Genomic DNA, 20,620 nt, shown 5'->3' with positions numbered 1-20,620 from the left:
AAGGAATGTTTAAAAAATATATTGAAGGAGAGGGTGCAGTGACAAATAAAATCAGAATCTTGGGAGGAAGCAGGCAAAGAGATTTGTTTCTCTGTTGGTTCTGATGTCTAAGTCAGGATTAAAATTTTCTGGACTAAGCAATTTCATACTAAGGAAAGATATCTCATAGTAACTTTAAGAACAATTGTCTAACCATTAACAAAAAGATATGCCATATGCTGGCAGAAAATAGTAGCAAAATCTGGAGCTGATAAAGGACTATGATCCAGAATTCGCAGAGAATTCTTACTGTTCAATAATTAGAAGACAAACAACTCAATTAAAAAGTGGGCAAAAGATATGAACAAATAATTTGTATTTTTTTTTTTAAATTTTTCTGTAGTTCATGATGTTTTGACATCTTACAAAGCTTACTGGCTAGAGAGAGACTGCCCTCACAGGGTTAGCCAGTTCTTAGAGATAGCAAGTACCGGGCTGGGAGCACATATTTCACGTGCAAACTGATCACTCCCAAATCTGTAGCCCCAACCACTTTCTCATCTAATTCTTACACACTAAGTCAATATTTCCCATGTCTTCCATCATCCTAAGTCTGAGTACCAAACAGCTAAAGACCACCCTATAGCCCAAAGCCCACTGACATTATTCAAACTAACCAATCCTAAATTGATACTCTGACCATAGCAGAAACCCCAGTGAAAGATTTCTCTCATTTCCTCTTGACTAGTCTCAAATGCAGGGGAGGGGAAATGGGTAGATTTAATAGATAAGAAGCATTAGGGCTGTTCTTTGGGAAAATTGCCAAGTAGATGTCAGTGTTTGGATTCTTCACCAACCTTTTTGTGCTGTCCCCTAAATTCCCCAAGGCAGCCCTCTTTCCCTGACTTCTTGTTCTCCCTGCAGAAACAAAGGGACCCTTCCAGTTCTATAGGGCAATTGTCTTTAAACATTTTTTCTCAATTATCCCTTAAGATAAATATGAAAATATGTATATTCTCATGTTCATTTTTAAGTTAACAACTAACATTTTATCATATATTTAAATGAGTCTATTTCTTGTTAAGAGAAGATACAAAATGATAAATATTTTACAAGATGAAATAGGGTAATTGATTATAATATGAATTGGACAATTAGAATCAATGTCTCAAGATTTGATGAAACAGGTCTAAATCACCTTTTTGAAAAAGCATATTGCACCTAAAGAAGAAACGTTACATTTTTATCTGTGGGTTTTATCCAACATACCTCAAATTTTTGGTAGCCTCAAAGCATTTCATTTTCATTTAAAGGAACGAGCAACATTATCTATTCTTCCTGTCGTGTTGTGAATTCAGTGTCCCAAGATGGGTCTAACACCCTGTTTCTCAGGGTAAGCTTCACCTTTAACAGAAATATAAGATGTGTATGCTTTAATTAATCACTGTAAGAGGTTTCCTTGAACAAAAAGCCCTGATATTTCTTTGGCTCCTTAGAAGTGTTTATATTCCAGAGCCAAGCACTGTGGTAAGATTTAGGATGGGAGTGAGAGACAGATATGCCATTCTTTCATACTCAAGGGGACTCAGACATTTCAGGCAAGTTAATTTTAGAAAAGGGTACTTAAGGAAGTTGACGTCCTTTCAAACTGTTCACGTAACTATGTTTCAGAAAGTTTTCCGGCATCACCACAGATGTGCATCTCTATTGTTATCTTTTAAACCTTAACTCTATTTAAAACTTTATATTTATAAAATGAAAGAATCCATGCTATTTAAAGAAACTTCAGATATTATAATCTGGTGGCGAATATTTGAGAAGGTGCTAGAACTTGTCCATTGCCCTGGAAATTGCTCAATGACAGTTGTCATCTATTGCCTAGAAGTAAAGTCTACTCTGGTTTTAGATTCTTGAGAAAAAAGCCACATTTAGAACTTTATTTCTTAACATACTTTCTATTTTATTTCTGAGTTATTAAAATGTAGATTTTTCTCTATATTTTATAATAAAATCTCATTTCTCTCTGACTTTAAAGACTTGAGATTGTATTCATTTAAGATTTCAGTACCTTTTCATGTTTATGTGTGTTTTAAATACATAAATGAATGCATTACTTGAGAGATTTCAAGTGGGATTAATTTTTCTCTTTCTTATTTCCTCTTTCAGGATCCTAAAAATGAAAACCCAATCATTGTAATAAGTTGATAAACTTATGATCTATGGGCCAAATCTGGTCCAATGCATGTTTTTGTATGCCTCATGAGCTAAGAATGCTTTTTATATGTTTAAATGGTTGGGGGAAAAAAATCAGAAGAAATTATATGAAATTTAAATGTCAGTGTCCATAAATAGTGTTTTATTGGAACACAGCCACGTTATTCTGCCTACGGCCACTTTTATGCTGCAATGGTGAAGGTGCATAAATGCAACAGAAACCACACAGGCCAAAATGTCTAACACACTTGCTATATGATCCTTCACAGGAAATGTTTGCCTATCTCTGTGTCAGATAATTATCATACAATTAAGAATATGCTGCAGGGTAAGAACAAAATGGTGTACAGACTGAGTTGATTTTCAACATTAGCTTTTTTTTTAAAGTAGACATAAGGGAGACTTTTTTTTCTTCTCTACTCTTCTTGGCTCTTTGGCTGCTTTATTAATTAAATTGATATAACAGATTAATGTATGAAAAACAAATTTAATTTCATATGTGTGAAAGCCTCACATAGACATGAGGGGCTCTCTGACAGTCAGGCAATTGAGGTTTATATGCTATTCAGAGCAAAGGAGAAGTGAGGTAAGGGAACTGGGATTTCAGAGGGAAGGAAGACAATTCACAGGAAGATAGGGAGAGCAAACGTATGTTAAACAAATGTTTGCCATGCCATGCAGAAACAATGGGGCACAGAGAGGACTTTGAACAAGTAGGTCCTGCTGAGGTCCGCCCAGCACACCACATTTTAGCCCATATTCTTTGCTGTTATCTCCGGTGATAGCTCTCTTCCTGAGCATGGGCCTCTATCTAAATTCTTTTAGTTAGTTACGGGCGAGGGAAAAGGCTCTTCCTGAGTCTTTTGGGCCTTGATTGTCTTCGGTTTGAAATAATTCACATGGCGAAGTGGCACATTCTAGGGAGACTAGTTCTGAAGCCCTTCACAGAGAGAGAGACCCAATTTGAAATGGAGTTCTGTCTAGTGGTTTTCCACATCATTCGGAGTGAAGTCCCAAGTCATGATCATGGTAAACAAGGTCATACCTTAATATTGCCCCATCTACCTCTGTAACCTCTGCTCTGCCTCAGTCACTCTGATGCAGTTGCACTGGTTCCTTGCTATTCTGGTACTCCAACCTCAGGACATTCGTACTTATCAGATACCAACCACGTACAGAGGCACACACAGATATAAGCATAACCTACTTGCTCATTGCATTCCTCACTCTGTTCAAATGGTAACTTATCTAGAGGCTTTCCTTAACTACCTTAACCTAAATTCCCCTAACCCCCAAAACATGTATTCTATTTCCTAAAATGTAGGTCCCCTGAGAGCAGGTACTTTAAGATAATTTTATTCAACACTATGTCTTAGAAGTATTTGGTCCAGAGTGGAGGCTCAAAACTATTTATTGCTCAAATAAATAAATGATCCCTTGAAATAGATATATGTAACTTAATTTTTCAAAGATTTGTATCTAAGATGCTGTGAGTTTTTTGGATAAAATATATTTATGCACTTATGTACTATACTGTGTAATTAATGAAGGGATTTAAGGAAGAAACAAAAAAAGTGAGTAAAATACTTAGGCATTGTGAAAACATTTGCGTATAAAATAGAACTACTGTTGGCTAAACTGAGTAAACCTATGTAAGATAGCTGTGGATGCTCAGAAGCCAGTCTCAGAGGATCAGTGGTGTACAAAAAGGAAGAGCTTCTGAGCTGGGCTGGAACAGAACTACAGTGATTATGAACCTGCAGGCTGTGTGTTAGGGCCTCTCACTCATTATTGCTCATTAACCATTTAAAAGGCCTTTTTTACGTATCAGGAAATTGACTCCTACTGATGTAATTGGCCATAACCTTCTCTCACTTTTTTCTGCAACTAAGCTAGTGAATTCATTAAGTGTTAAGATTACCAAACAGAAAAACAATCCACTGGTGGTGTTTTGCAAAATGAAATTATGCTTTATTAGACATCTATGCAGCATAAAATGTGGACAAAGAGGACTAAGGGCTGACATTACAGTTTTTCCTAACAATTCACTTTGGAAATAAGATGGTTAAATGGGTGGTATTTCCAAAAACGAAAGTTGTCCTGAAGCTAGGAAGCAAAGAAGGAAATTGATGAGAAGTGTGAAGGATCGATTTCTTAAGAATTAGAGGTAGAATCCTCTTACTTAGCATCTTTACAAATGATCTGGAAGAGACTCTATTAGAGAATTATTGGATTTAAATTGACTTTTCTCTTGCATAGCAGGAAAGGTTTAAATAAGAGATAGCAGTCATTGAAATGTTAATGAACACTATCTCCTGAAGGAGAGAGAGAGGGAGGGAGAGGGAGAAGGAGAAGGACAGGGGGTTGGGGTAGTGGGAGAAGTACCCACTGACTGAAGTACTGACTGAAGGTGGAACCAAAATGAGAATTGGGGGAAAATACGGGGCCAGAGTGAGTTATGGGTTAAAAAAGAAAACTATTAATATTTTTCTAAAATATTACTTCCCCTAGAAAATTCTGCAAAAACAACAAAAACCCTTTTCTTACATTTATGTAATATTGCCGGGTTGATATAGTTGGAATATAATGTATTTCTTAATTGTTATTTGAGAAAGTGGGGTTTTCGAAGAGCGGTTAAACTCACTGGAAAGATGTGGGTAGGAGGTGGCTGCTTATAGCACCTAAGAGAGCCTGAAATTACTAGATTGAGAAGAACAGGATATAGGGTGAGGAGAACACACTGGTTTTTGTTGTTTTTGCTAGTGGAGACCTAATGCACAGTATAGCAAATATAGACAAATACTGCATTATAATTGAACTTGCTAAGAGTCTAGATCTTACTATTCCAACCACACACACACACACAACTGATACTTATGTGATGGAGGTGCTACAATGGTAATCATAATACAATATATAAAAATATCAAGTCAACATTTTGTACATCTTAAATTTATGCAATGTCAAATATGTTTCACTTAAAACCAGAAAAAAGATCTGGTAAGGTTTGTTGTTTCCCTGGGTGTAATTCAATATTTTATCCCTCCTGGATTCACGTTGCCTTTCCAAAATCATCTTTTATTGCAGCCTCATACCTCCTCCATGCAGCACTGAAGTGCATCTAACTAACAAATGTTCATGGATGTCATTATCATTATGATCCTTTATAAACCCATTCAGCTGCCCTATCCTGTGAAGCCTTCCCAAAAGATGTTTCTGACCTTCCCAAAGGCTTGCTTTTCTCTTCTCCTCAGCACTCCTCATTTCAAAGTTTTTTATTTGTTTATCCGTGCACGCTCCTCAGGTGAGGGAATCTCTGCCTCATTTCAAAGTTTTTTATTTGTTTATCCTGCGGCACGCCTCCTCAGGTGGAGGGAATCTCTGCCTCATTTCAAAGTTTTTTATTTGTTTATCCATGCACGCTCCTCAGGTGAGGGAATCTCGTTTTATTCAACTTCAAAATTTGTTGTGTATCTCCCTAAGATTTCTACCAGATGTATAAAGAGTAAACATAGTTATGTTTTTCTAAAATATAACTGGTTTCTTACTAAATTTGAGGAACATTTAAAGGATTTGCATAGTGCTATATATTGTTTATGACTTTTTGGCATAACTAGGGTTGGTCATTAATTTCTGTCAGAGGAAAATGATTGCAAAATAATGAAAATTTGTTATGCTATGCTTTGACCTATATTTTTGATACTTTCTCAAAATATTCTTAGAAATTCAGCTTGGAGAAAGAAAAATGAGAGCTCATAACAAATTCTAGTTGTTCAAAGACTACTGTCATAAAGTAATGATTGAAGAGCTGATAAGATGCATACAAAGTTTTTGATTGCTTTCTCTCAAAAATGAAAATAATGAAAATGTTTTCTAAGATGCCACTCATCATCATGTCACTTCTTGTATTTCCTTAATGAATGAAAATCAATTACATATTTTTCCTCAGTTTTTCTCTAAGCTATTATTAAAGAAAAAAAATTCACTGCCACTTGTTAAAGATAGTAAGGCAGACTTATTTAGGATCATCAGTTTAGGTATAGAAACCATTGCAAGGAGATTCTACAGCAGAAGAGAGATTGAGTTCAACTCCTAATACAGCATTGGTAAGTGGGAATTTAGAGCCAAGGTTGGAGGGGTACGATGTCACTGGATGGAAATTACTAAGAGGACACCTCGAGGGCCATAAAGAGTCTGACTAAACCAATCTAACAGGATTTTTGCTAAAGACAGGCCAGAGTGACCAGATAGACAGATCCTGGGGGATGGTGAGGATGAGACATCTGACCTAATATCCCTGACCAGCGGAGCTCGTATGACCTGTGCTATGAGATTTTCTGTGAAATCAGAAATTCCGAAGATCAAGGAGAGCCAAGGTTGGGCTGCCCAAGTGTTAGTCCCACATCAAAAACTCATTCCCTATAAACTGTCTAAAGAATTTTTACGTAACTTTGCTATTCGTTAAAAACAACTTCAGTTAGATAGTTCACTTAGGACAACAAGCATCTTTACTATTGTCACTGTTAGCATACCCATACCTTTGTGCAGGTAAGGTGTGTAGAGCTGGTACCTCCCTCCTTATTACAAATTATTTCATTTGTATTATTTTTCTGAAAGTTATTTGAGATGAATTGGATGGAGCCAAAGGTGAATAGGACTTGCGATGAAGGAGGATAAGGGTAAAGAAGGGAAAGGGCAGGCCTCACTGGGATGACTTTGTGAGAAGAGTGGGGAAGAGGCATGCTAAGAGGTGGGAGGAAAACGTCAGGAAAAATTGTGGAAGATTTGAAAAGGGGGGAAAAGATTACTGGGTGTTCTGTGGAATATTAGCTGTTATCTAGCCCAAGCTTCCTGGGCTACAGCTTTCATTGTCTCTGTCAAGGAGAAAATTCTGAGATGTCTTAAATTAAATTACAGCCAGTCAGAGAGATGTAGGAACAGACAAAAAAGGGGTTAATCTGTTAACAACTTCAGGGCAAAACCAACCAAAGTTTGCTCACACTCCTTAGTCACACTCCTTAGTCTACGTTGGAATTATTAAATTAACTTCCAGGTGGCTGTTTCCAAGATTACCTAAACAGAGAAAATAGCCAGGCTCTGTGGAACCCCAGGATCCTTCACTTCCTGTTTACATATGAGCTTTATGAACTGTGCTGCAGACACTGCTGTGCCTATCCCGGAACTAGCCCTACTTCATCTTCTCCCATCTCCTCTGTCTATGTAAATCCTTTCAGAAGGGCTTACATCTTTCTACCCCTCTTCCTGATGTATAAAAACACTTGGAAAACTCTGGGACAATAGATTTGTTTTTCTATGTGATTAACCCCTTTTGGTCTCTTCCATCCTCTGGGCTGCTGTAATTTAATTTAGCACATTCACAATTTTCTCTTTGTCATTTCAGAGCTATCTTATTACTTTGTTAGCTTCAGTAAATAGATAGTAATATGATGGGGTTCAGGACACACTACCTCAAAATATGGCACCTTGGTGTACTAAACGGTATAAGCCGAAGAAGTCTGAGAAAACTGCAGACCCACTGAAGCAGGTCTTTAAGGTTGTCATATAACCTGAAAAGACGAATATCCTTATATGAGAGAGAGAGAGAGAGAGAGAGAGAGAGAGATCAAGAATCCAAACAAACAGGCCTTGCTCCATTTCCCCCAGTTTACTACACTTACCTCATGTCTTTTATCCTATCTCTTTTCCCCACGACTACATACCCTTCGGCAGACCTAGCATGAAAACACTCAGGTTTAACTATATCTTTAGATCTTCATTTCCTTATGAAGGCTCCCATGTCACATAAAATTGAAATTAACTCATATGCTTTTCCTTTGTTAATCTGTCTTTGTCAGTTTAATTTTCAGACCCAGACAGGGACCCTAAGAGTGTCGAGGAAAACTTTTTCTCTTCCACAAATACAACTAATTTCTTGTCCATAAAAACAAAAAAGGATTTTTGCTAGTGGGGATAAAATTGATTATTGTCCTGTGACTATTGACCAATTTGATATATGTTGCCAAATTCATGTCAGCATATCTGGTCATCTATAGCTTTATCCGCTCTTTGATTTCTCCTTTGACCTGGTTTTTAACCTTCTTGTTTCCTTTATTAATTAATTGATTTTTAAAAATGGTTAAAACACACTTTTACATTTGATGAACAGCCACGATTTTTCCTTTAAAAAAATTTAAACGTTAACAGTTTAAGAGCATCCTCCAAGATGCCCACTGGCTTCACCTAACAGAGCCAGGAAATACACTATGTGGAAAAGTACTCCTTAAAGGCAAACCCAGCATATTTCCTGAGGCTCCCAGCCTCAGCAATTACCTGACAAGAAGAAAACTTTAACTTTGCTGACTGCCCCCTCCCAGCCACCGCCCCCACATTGGCACAAATTTATATAGATCGGTGAGTTTTTGTGTTATTTTGTTCAATCTCAACTTGGCTTAAGTTGTAGAACTGAAGTTGTAAGTGTTCTATGTGTCTGTGTATATGCGTTTATATAATTCAGAAAGGCCTCTACCTGTTGTTTTATAACTGTAAAAGGTTTCCCTATCTTTGGAGAATATGACATACTAGTTAAAATTTCTTAAACGATTCTGTTCTGACTGGTTTATAGATAACTAAGTGCATATATAAATTGAATGTTTCTAAATTCCCAGAAAATGAGGAAATCAAATACCTAATACTTAAAAAGCGTTATGCATAAAAATAAATTAATCCTACAGAAACAGCTGAATCAACACTTCAAGAACTCAGATATACATAATTAAGGTAAATCTTTTCCTCTGGCCTGTTATGTTCAGGATTTGGGGGCCTTTGAATTAATTAAGACAGATTAGCAAGAGAAAAGATAGACATCCAGGAAGTTCACAGAAAAATGTGATTCAAATGGGCTTATAAACCTTCTTAATAGGGGCAGGGGAAGAGAAAGGTGAAAGGCACTTATGAGAAAATAAGTGCCTTTTTGGAAAGATAAATGGGCCATAGACAGGAGACAGAGTTTTCGTGACAATGTCTGTTTAGGGGCGATGTGGAGACTCCTCACCTCTAGCGATGAGAGTCAATCTTTCCTGGTTACTCCCAGAGAGAGAATTTGTGACAACTGGGATCTTTTGAGTTCTTTTGGGAACCTCTGCTTTTAGGCAGATAGGAGACTTCGGGAACTCAAATGTCTTCTGCTCAAAATAACTTTTATACCACAGTGGCATATTCTGGACCCCTTCATGTACATTTTATTTTAGTTGGATTTGTTTTTCCTAATCTACAGGTTTATTGATCAAATAAGCTGACATTTCTCGTATGTAATGTTTAGGATTTTGAAAAACATAAATTTGTTCAACTACATTGAGTCATGATTCTGACAATTTTAAATTTCAATAGCAATTATGTTTTGTAGTGTATCAGCTTTAAGATAACTTCCAAGATCTTTAGAAAACTTAAAACCTTGGACAGTTACTGAATTAATTAATAGGTAACCATTGAATAACAGGAGGATTTCTAGGTAAATCAGAATACGAAACCATTGATTATACTTTTCACGTTATTTCACATGCTACGAAGGGGCTATATTTTTCAGTCATGTTAATGAGTCTGCTCATTTTTGATATCTTAAAAAGGTATAAAAGAGACGTGCATTGGTGTAGAAAGTTGTGTTATGTGTTCACATGCTAGGTGCTCAGATGCTTGTGTATGACACACAGTTCAACAATCCATTCCTGTTGAAGAAAATAAAAGCCGATTACTTTTTTAAAAGTTGTAATTAGTAGAGGTTGTTGAGACTATAATAGGAGAAAGAGTGAGAGAGAAATAAATTGTATTGTTTTTGTTTTTTTAAAAGTAATATTTTATATCCATAAAATTTTTAAAAAATTTAATCTCTGGACTCTTTTACACTTAAAAATTAGGGTGACTCCAATGAGCTTTTGTTTGTGTGAAAAATGTAAAAATTATTTATTTTCTGAATCATTGAAAAACAGCATTAGCATATGAACCCATAGCATATTAAAATAATAAATAGCATTTTCATGAAAAATAACTATATTTTATAACACCAAAAAATTTGAAAAGTGGCATTGCTTTACAGTTTTGGAAATCTTTTAAACATTTGGCTTTCTAGAAAACAGCTGGATTCTCATGTTCGCTTTTGCATTTAATCTGCTTTGAAAGCCTCTGTACTGTACACTTTGAGAGAAATTAGAATGAAAAGGGTAACTAATGTCTTATTATTATTAAAATAGTTTTTAGTTTGTGCAGCCCCTGAAAGAGTGTTAGAGATCCTGAGACCACACTCTGTGATTGTCACTGCCTGAATGTTTGTGTTCCCCCCCCAAATTCATATATTGAAATACAGTCCCCAATATGATGGTATTAGGAGGTGGGATTTTTGAGAGAATATTAGATGGTGAGGACAGAGCCCTCATTAATGGGATTAGTGTTATTATAAAATAGATCCCAAAAAGCTTTCTTACCTCTTTCCAGGTGTGTAGGAACATAACTAGAGTCATTCATCTATGAACCAAAAAGTGGGCCCTCACTAGACACTGTATCTGCCAGTGTCTTGATCTTGGACTTGCTAGCTTGCAGAACTGTGAGAAATAAATGTTTGTCATTTAAGCTGCTCAGTCTATGGTATTTTGTTATAGTAGCCCAAACAAACCAAGGTAGTCTTTAAGTAAAGGGTCAGTTTATTCTAGAATACAAACAAATTTAATGGAGAAAACTTGGAAAGTGAATTTTATTTTCTGTTCTTATAATACCTGAGTTTGAAAGAAGCTGTAAAGTATGTTAAATTTCAGTTTTAATGGCTTATGTCCTTGGTTCACTGATTAATAGTCTTCACTTACAATTGTAAGTTTTCATGTTATCCACCTGTGTAGCAGAGATTCTATGGCTTATTAGAATAATTTTGAACAAAATAATTTTGTTTGTTCTTTACATTGGTTTTTATTATCTTACCGATAATTTTTAAAAAAGAACAAAGTCTTCTTACTTTGAAAGAGATAAGGTTTTTTACAATCATGTCACCTTCTCTATTTTAAAAATCTTTTATTGACACTTTGATTAAATAAGTAATCAAGTATTGTTTCTTAGGAACTTATGATCCTACCTTAATTAAATGCTCACATATCCTCTGACAACTCATTTGAAATTGCCTTCCCAAAATCAGAACCTTAAACTTAGAAAAAATAAAATAAAAATTTCAAGATGTCTTTTACACCTAAAAGTATCTTTGCGATCAAAAAGACTCCAGAAAAAAAAAATCACAAAGATTTGATTTCTCATATTATAAAAAGAGAGATGCTAGAAAATAATTAGGTTTGTTTGTTCCTATTGTTTAAGAATTGGATGGGAAGAGTTGTCAGATCAGAAGAGATGCTCACTCTTCCCTAGGATGGGTTGTATTGACACCCGTTGTTGAAATAATTTTTTAGAGATTGCATGCATTATGGGTCACCTCTAGAGGTTAGCCAGTGCCCTTGCTGACTAGAATAGGTTTTTACTCTCATAGAAAATTAGATTGAAATTTATGAAAGAGTTATGCATTGTACCCCAATAGAGAATTTTACTTTCTTTCATTCTGATATTTTTGGTTGCAGTAATAAATGAAGTACAGCCATTGCGTCTTTGCAATCTACAGATAGTTTTTTTTCATTTTACTCTGATGCTTGCCTCCTGAGGACTCTGTTATAAGTTACAGCCCAGAGTTTGCATCTTCAACAAATAAGACAGTTCTAGAGACACCGGAAAACAGCCATTACAGGCATTTCACACTACAGGCATTTCAAAAAACAGACTCTTTCTTGCTCAGGCTTCTGAGTTGATATCATTTAGATAAATTTCAGACCTTAACAATAAACTGAGTCAGAATTTCCAAAACTTTTTTTGTTCTAGAGACTGGTGTCTTTGTGAGAGCAGACTGCTAACCAAGATTCAGCAAAGCAAAAACTAATTACAGAAGACTGAGTTCAGTGATGGGACAAATATTATTATGGTTATTTGGTTGGAATGTTGTTGATGTTGTGTTATTGTTCTATTTCTTGGATATATGAGGAAGCTCTTTCTCTTCTTAAGCAATCTATAACCCACAACAATTTAGTAGACTGCTTTTATAAGCTGAAATAAAACATTTTATATGGTATTTGATTCTCATTGACTCCTTCAAATTCACAAAATTTTACTAAGTCTTCTTGCTTTTCATGACAATATAGTTATTTTCATGTCAATACAGTTATAGTTATACATTCAATAAGAATCTATCTGCCTTTGTACCAGGATATTACTGGACAAATTGCCTGGAATGTATGAATCGAGAATTATGTTCTTTTAATCAGCTCTGACAGGTAATTTTTATGGAAAATAAAGGTTTACTTTACATATGAAACCAATACCTGTTAAGTCCACCCAGGAAAATTGCCTGCTAGGGTCTTTAGGCTTACAAATGATAAGAAGTTCACTTAGGCAAGCCAGGAAACAGCCAATTTTGAGGACTGCAAACAAAAGAAGAAATCATCTAATTTATAGGTACTGCAGAAGAAATTTCTTAAAGAGAGGTTTTGCGACTTGATTTCTTTGCCTCAGGGTAGCATAATAGAAGCTTTTGAGGTTCCAATCCGAGATTCCTTATGAGCTCTCCTAGTCAGAAGTTTATTTTGTGGCCTTAATTCTTAATGCTTAAGTTTGAATCTCAAACTCAAGGAAGCTCATGTGGTTGGTTAACACAGTTGCTTATAAGCTTTTCTCTAAAAGCTGGTAGTAAATATTTTAAGTGCTCAGCAGGACCAGGGGCAGGGTAAAGCGAGTGAGGTAGCAGTGCCATACCAAGGCATATTGGAGCCTGAAGCATAAGGAAAAATTAGTAATATTGATCTTGTTTTTGTTTAAAAATTTAACATTTTTAAAAATTTGACATTTTGTATATTTTTAAAAATTTCTTTCGATTTTTAAAAACATTGTCTCAAAGTATTATTCATTCATTATTCATTAGTTAATTTTTTGTTCCCTCTTAAATCTTGTGCCCGAGACAAGTACCTCAGTTGCCTCACCCTGGACCTGGCTTTGTTTCCTGAGTCTTATGTTCTCTGTGACAACTTCTCAACTATGCCATTGTAGTGATAAAACAGCCACAAACAATATGTAAATGAATGAGCATAGCTCTATTCTGATAAATCTTTAAAAATAGAGACTGAAAATTGATTTTCATTTGTCACAATAAATTATTCATCTTTTGATTTTCTTTTAATCACTTAAAAATGTAAAAACTATTCTTAGCTGCAGGAGGTACACAAACAGGCTTGGGACTAAAATTGACCTATAGGCTGTACTTTGCTGACTTCTCCTCTTGCTTCACCTGTGTAAACAATCAAGCCAAACCTAATAAAACCAAACTTTTGTGTGTGGTTAACGATAACCTTTGAAATTATTATCACAAGGAGAGGAGACTGTCAGAAAAACTTTGTGAGACTTTAAAATGACAAAAGAAAAAATACTATTACTAGGTGTCCTCTGAAATGCTAGGTGTTGTCTAGCCCAATCTTCATCATTATTTGTAACTGTCATTGTCTCTGAGTAGTTTTGCCACTCTGCTACTTATAGATTGCTGGTAATGCAAATGATATTTGCTGGTGAAGATGCAATTGATTATTTCCCTGTGAATTTTTATCTATTTTTCATCTAGTAACGAATTCATTTTAGCACTCCTGATTGCCTCTATTTGTATCTTGTCTGCAGAGCCTCCTTAAACTGGCTTTTTATACTTTTCTAGTTTCCTTAATAATAATTTATTTTTTTTTTTAGGCGAGGCAACCCTTGGTTGACCCAACAGATTGCAAGGACCTTGTCAGCTTACAATCCCTTATTTTTTTTATTCTATTTTTTTATGCCTACAGCACCTGGTCTTCCTAGGTGGTCTCCCATCCAACTACTAACCAGGCCCAACCCTTTAGCTTCCGAGATCAGATGAGATCAGGCTTGTTCAGGATAGCATGGCCATAGACTAGGTTCCTTAATAATTAAATAAAAAAACATTCTTTAACACATGGTTATTTCATTTTTGTATAAGTTTCGTGATTTTGTCTTTTTAAAAAACGTGCCCTTTAACAATGGGCTAGGATAAACATAAGTCATTATAAAAGTCCAGTTCCATACCCAGGGAAAGTGAGGATAGCTCTTGGATTATTCATTAAACATTTGTTGATTTACCAATTGTGTGGCAGGGTGTTAGGGATACACATAGGAATAAGAAAGACCAGTTCCTTCCTCCTAGAGTTCATGATCTGATCTAGTGAACTTCTTGGTCCTTCCTATTGATTGATTGATTCATTCACTCTCTCACACTACAAATATTTATTGAGAATTACTGTTAGTACTACAGCTTCTGCATGTAGATAAGGTCCTACTGTCATAATTTTTCCCCCTCAAATCTCTCCTTTTATTATCATGATTAATCTTTACTTGGAAAGCAAGCAGTAAAAACTATTCAGACAGCATCATTAGTTTCAGGCAAAAAGAGTGAGGGGACTTCTATACTTTTTTTTTTAATAGTTTGATTCCATTTTTATTTAAAGAAAATTTAAAGAATACAAACACATTTATGTGTAAGCACCAATTATTTGGGACTTCTATAGTTTCAAGTAAAAATAGGCACTGAAAGAGAAGCACCAGTTCCCAGGAAGGCTGACTTGACTATCTCTAGACAGCCCTAAAAGCAGATTAATTTATAACTATAAAGAGAATCATAATTTCTCATCACTACAAGATTTGTAACAATTTACAAATAAATTTTTAACTATTCATTGTATTGGGAAAACTGCCTATATTATCCAAGGATTGCATATACTTTTTTAATGATGCTGTTATTGCTGAGAATGTTTCCTGAAATTCTTCTCTGGAATGGCCTTCAAATGTAGAAGTACACTATTATGAATACCTCAGTGTATATATTCATACATTTAAGGAGGACTTGGTTTTAGAAAGAGTCAAAAGTATTTTGGAAAAAAATTTGTTCTCATTGTATAGATATGAGGCAAAGATTCAAAAACAATGATTTATATGACCTCCTTTTCACCTTAACTCTCTTCCACAAGCAAAGTAGAAATCATCCAAAAGCCTTTTTAGCATTTGAAAGTATATAAAGTATTAAGTATAGAGTACGAAATGAAATTTCCATTTTAGTCCTTCCGATTTCTGTTCCTCTGCCTCATTTACCAGTGGGTATCACTATTAACAATAGGATGTGTATCAACACCAAATTATTTAGGAGTTTATAAAGATAAATCTATATACACTAATCACACATATGTTTAAAAACCTAGAATCAAGTGATACATATTTACCAATATTTTTCCTTTTACTCAGAACCATTGTGGGCATTTGATACATAATAATGGTGATATTTTAGATCAGAGTGTTAGCACTACACCTAAAAGACATCGTCTGGTAAATATAACTAACTCATGCCCACAGATTTTCACCTAGTTTCAATAATGATCAGCATTTATCATGTCTCCCTCAAAATTTTTTTTGCAGTACCATTTGAAAGTAAATACCATGATGTTTCACCTTAAATATTTAGTATGCATCTCCTAACAAAAAAGGACAGTCTTCTATATAATCATGATACTGTTTTAAAAACTAAGAAAATTAAAAATAATTGGATACTATAATATGGACTATATAATGTCCATATTCAAATATCCCCAATTTTACAATGATAATTTTCTTAATTGTTTTGTTACATTATTTTAAATCAGGATCCAACTTAGGTTCATATATTTCACTTGGTATTTTTGTTTTTCAGTCTCTTTATTTTTCATAATAAATTTTTGAAGAGTCTAGGTTAGATGTCTTATAAACTATTGTCCTATAGTGCTTTCTTTTAAATTCAGATTTATTGAGATTTATTTTATGCAATATAAAATACATCTTTTTTAGTGAAGTTCTATGATTTTTGACAAATTCATTCAGTCATGTAACCACAATCAAGATATAGAATACTCTTAACTCCCTCAAAAAATTCCATTCTGCCTCTTTATAGTAAACCCTGTAATCTTCTGCCAGATCCTGGCAACCCCTGTTCTGTTTTCTCTTCCTACAGTTTTGCCTTTTTGGGAAAGTCATATAAATGAAACCATACAATATGCAGCCTTTTTTCTTTTCCTTCACATCGGACAGGTAATGTGCTGATGTTGTGACAAGGTTTGCAGAAGGCACATCTTACAAGAGTGTGAACACCCAATTTTCAAGTTTTTGAATTACTATATAGCCTTTTGAGTCTGATATCTTTCACTTAGCATAAAGTGTTAGAGATTTAATCAATGTGTGGATATACTCCAGTTTATCCATTCACCAAGGAAAAATTAATTGTGTGGGGGTTTTGACAATTATATGTAATGCTGCTATAAATATTTGTATACAGGCTTTTGCGTAAACATGTGTTTGTGTTTCTCTTTGGTAAACACCTAGGATTGAGATTGCTGAATCATACGGTAAACTGTGTGTTTAATTTTATAAGAAACTGGCAGCATGTCTTCCTAGTGGGTGTATCAATTTGCATTTCCGCCATTAGTATATAAGAGTATTAGTTATTCTACATCCTTTCCAATCTTTAAAATTTTAGCCATTCTAGTAAGTGTGTAATGGTATCTTATGAGTTTAATTTAAATGACCTTAATAAGCAATGATGTTGAGTCTTATGTTTTGGGACAGAAATGGATAGTTTCTGGACTGCCATTAGAAAGACCCTACTCCCAAAGCAACAAAGTTATTTTTCTATTGTCTTTTTGTTTCCTCCTTTCAAGGTTTCTCTTTTAGCTGAGGTTATAAACCAAGCCATGATGCCTGCCTCAGTCTAGTCAGAAGGCTGCCAGAATTTTTCCAATCCTGATATTTTTTACTTGCTTGTGTGTATTAAAATTTCTCTACCAAAGGAAGGGAATGAGTTAAAGTTAGAAGTTGTTCGGTACTTCTTGAAAATTACTTTCAATGGTAGCATACAAAAGAAGCTTTCTCTCTCTGTCTGTCTCTTTCTCTCACCTTCTTTCACACACACACACACACACACACATACTTATACACCTCACATAGTCTAAATAAACAGATGGCTTCCCAGAAAATGTATTCCGTACCCATGTTTTATTTTAGAAACTATTATTTCCCCATTAACCCACCCTTCAAAGTTTCTATTTAATCATTCTCTAACTTGATCTTAGAGAATATTCCCAAAATGTACCTGAACGGGGTTATTAATTTTCTTCATAGACTATTCTCCAAAACTACATTTATAAGAAGACACTATGAAGCACTTCTCAATATTGTTGAGATGTAGTCTGGAATAGAAAGGCATAGTCAGAACTAAATCATTTTAGGGGTAAGGGAAGGTTGGTTGATAATGAAAGTAGATGAAGCAGCATGAAATGGGCAATATAATTTAAAGTAGGTTTTGGGGTTAATTTCCCTTAGAATTAAAGTTTCTTTTGAAATAAATTTTCTGGCAGTTCTCTATAGATTCTTGTCACTTTCCAATGACTGTGTGGTCCACATATTCTTTTAGTAAAGATTCTGATACACTTTAGTTCCCTTAAGACTTCCAAAGTAATTTTTCTTTCATTTTTTTGAAATTATAAGAATGTGTAGAATGTTGTTGATAGGGAGAATATTATTTATCCTTTCATGGTTGACATATTAATTTTAGAAATAAAGTTCCTCTAGACCCACAGCACATGAAAAGGGTACCTACTTATCACGATCAGCAGTTGATACCTGGCAATAAGTCAGGTGAATACCTTTGATTTGTAGTCCAATAAAGATTCAAATTATTCAAAATACACCTGATTCATTAATGTTTAGGGATGTCAATTTTTTAAAATAAATTTATTTATTTAAATTAGTTTCAAGTATACAGTACATTGGTTAGACATCTATAATGTTCATAAAATGATACCCCCAATTGCTCTCTCCCCCACTTAACCATCATATTAATGCTAACTGCATTCCCTCTGTCATGCTCCCCATATCCAACTATCAACTACTAATTTGTACTTCTTTAACCCTTCACCCCATTCTCCCAGCCTCCCAACCCCCCTCCCCTCTGTCTGTCACCAAATTGTCCACTATATTTGTGAGTCTGTTTTTGATTAGTTCGTTCTTTTTGTTCCTTAGATACCGCATATAAGTGAAATCATATGGTATTTATCTTTCTCTGTCTGACTTATTTCACTCAGCATAATAACCTCTAGGTCCATCCATGTCGTTGCAAGGGATGTCAATTTTTATAAATATGAAAGAAAATAGGATGAAATACTATAGTGATTTGTCAGGGAAAACCACTGGCAAAACAATAAGAATTGGGAAGAAGCTCTGACTCCCTGTATTCTTCCCCAAGACACACACACAGACACACACATGCACGCACGCACGCACACACATACTTCCAGAATAAGACTGAAATGAATATATAAGGCAGTGGTGAAAGGAAAAGAATATACGAAGGACAGCATGCTTCCATAACAGTGGTTCTCAAGCCTTTGGAACCAATTACCCTGGAGGGGGCAAAAGACCCTAATATTCATATTGTATTTATTTCCATTTTTCTGGTGGGAGTGAGAGCAGCAACTTAATAAAAAATGTTGCTAGACAACCGAATTTAGAAGAGATTATGTTTACATTTACTTTGAAAATTGGGTTTTAGACAATATAATTTTTAATCCTTGTACCTTTGTCTTAACATATAGTTAGTGGAAATAACAGACACCAAATAGGGTTGCATTTGCATCACTATATATTGTAGGCATAACTCAACAAAGACATAATAAACTAAATTAAAAATGATTAACAAACAGTAATATATCATTAAAAAGCAAGTAAAACAATTGAAACTCAAAGCTACTCAAGATAACACAGCTGATATAATTGATAAAATATCCTTCCAGAATTTATGACACTTATGCAGTTAAAGAGAATAGATTCCCAAATCATTTCTTCCATTGCTTTCACAATTAGACTTTTACATATGACTTTAAACTTTCTATTTTTAGAGAGGAAAATAATGTTTTACTATCCCTTTCTATATCCAAGGAGGATTATTCACTCTGAGTCGTGACAAAGAACAATGCCTGATCACTTGACAAAAGAGGCAACAGAAGGCAATAAGTCTCATAATCCAGGGATTAATAACATCAACAGTATCAGACACAGGACTGGAGGAGAGGTGAGAGTTGCCATTCCTGCATCACCACACCTTCCACTCTTCCTCAGTCTGGACCTGTTTCCTCGTGTAACTTAAATGGTTGTTTGAATTCATCCAGATTATGGATCCTGGTTATAATCATTTATTCTCTAGAATGGAGATGAAATCTGTTTTATATAGGGAATGGATTGGGAAGGGGCAGCCTGCTACTAGTAATCATACTTGGGAGCAGAGCAAACTAATTTGGAGCATTATTAACATTTAGTTGTTACAATGATACTACAAATTGTCAACATGTAGAATCGTGGCTTGCCATTTCTGAGTCACTTAAAGTAATTTAATGATCTGGCCATTCTTTGTTTATTACGAGCCAACATGTAAATATTTTAAAATTATATAATAAGAAACCCGATTGTTATTAAACTTAGGAGGAAAAACAGGAAATTGGTCATGGAGACACGTGCAACTTAATTCTTCTTTCTAAAGACCCTGTTTTACCAGTTGAAAATGAGAAAAGATCATTTATAATATAGGATATAGCTGGGCAAAGAATGGAGGGAATATAAATGATAAAACATCTTTGTGTTGTATTAATTTCATTTAAGTAGAGAAAAAGATAAATGCACGTTTTCAGCACACACACACACACAAAAATTAAATAAACACCTACCTTGGCCTCAATTATCTCATTAATTTGTACAAAAGTAGGAGAATAATGAATTTTCTGTTTTAACTCGTTAATTGTTTCCTTTCATGAGCTTGAATTAGTCTTTGGAGAGTTATGGATAATTGATTGTTTTGCTTTCTCCTATTAAATTATATCAGGTCTTTGTTTCACGGGTTGGTGTAGGAATACGTTTTCTCTTCCTGTAAAAAGTTATCACGAATGTAGTAATATAAAACAACACCTATTAATCATTTCATAGTTCTATGTGTCAGAAGTCCTGTCATAGGCTCAACTGGATTCTCTGCTCTGGTCTCACAAAGCTAAAATCAAGATGTCAGCAGGGGTATGCTCCCTTTTGGAGTTTGGGGTCTTCTTCTAAGCTTATATATTTATTGGCAGAATTCACAATTCTATAGGATTGAGGGGCAGCCCTTGCTGGCCAACAGCAAGGGGCTACCCCTCAGTTCCTAGAGCCCTACTGTTTTCTGCCTCACAAACCTATCAACAAAGAGTTTGCTTCTTCAAGGCCAAGCAGTAAAGCACCTGCTCCTACTTTGGCTCTCCTTGACTTC

The 20,620-nt window shown here is 34.9% G+C and overlaps 1 non-coding gene and 1 pseudogene across 1 annotated transcript; both read right to left on the bottom strand.

Annotated features, from left to right (window-relative positions):
* Positions 1-14,075: 14,075 nt before the first annotated feature.
* On the bottom strand, positions 14,076-14,192 carry LOC120590990 (uncharacterized; annotated as a pseudogene).
* A 2,166-nt stretch (positions 14,193-16,358) lies between these two features.
* On the bottom strand, positions 16,359-16,457 carry LOC120591058 (small nucleolar RNA U13). Its single transcript, XR_005649825.1, has one exon. It is a non-coding gene; the product is annotated as a small nucleolar RNA U13 (small nucleolar RNA).
* Positions 16,458-20,620: the final 4,163 nt, after the last annotated feature.

The sequence above is a fragment of the Pteropus medius genome, unplaced genomic scaffold (assembly GCF_902729225.1).
Source record: "Pteropus medius unplaced genomic scaffold, Ma_sr-lr_union100, whole genome shotgun sequence".
Classification (NCBI taxonomy): domain Eukaryota; kingdom Metazoa; phylum Chordata; class Mammalia; order Chiroptera; family Pteropodidae; genus Pteropus; species Pteropus medius.
The sequence above is the reverse complement of the archived record's forward strand: the minus strand, read 5'-3'. Positions and strand labels throughout refer to the sequence as shown.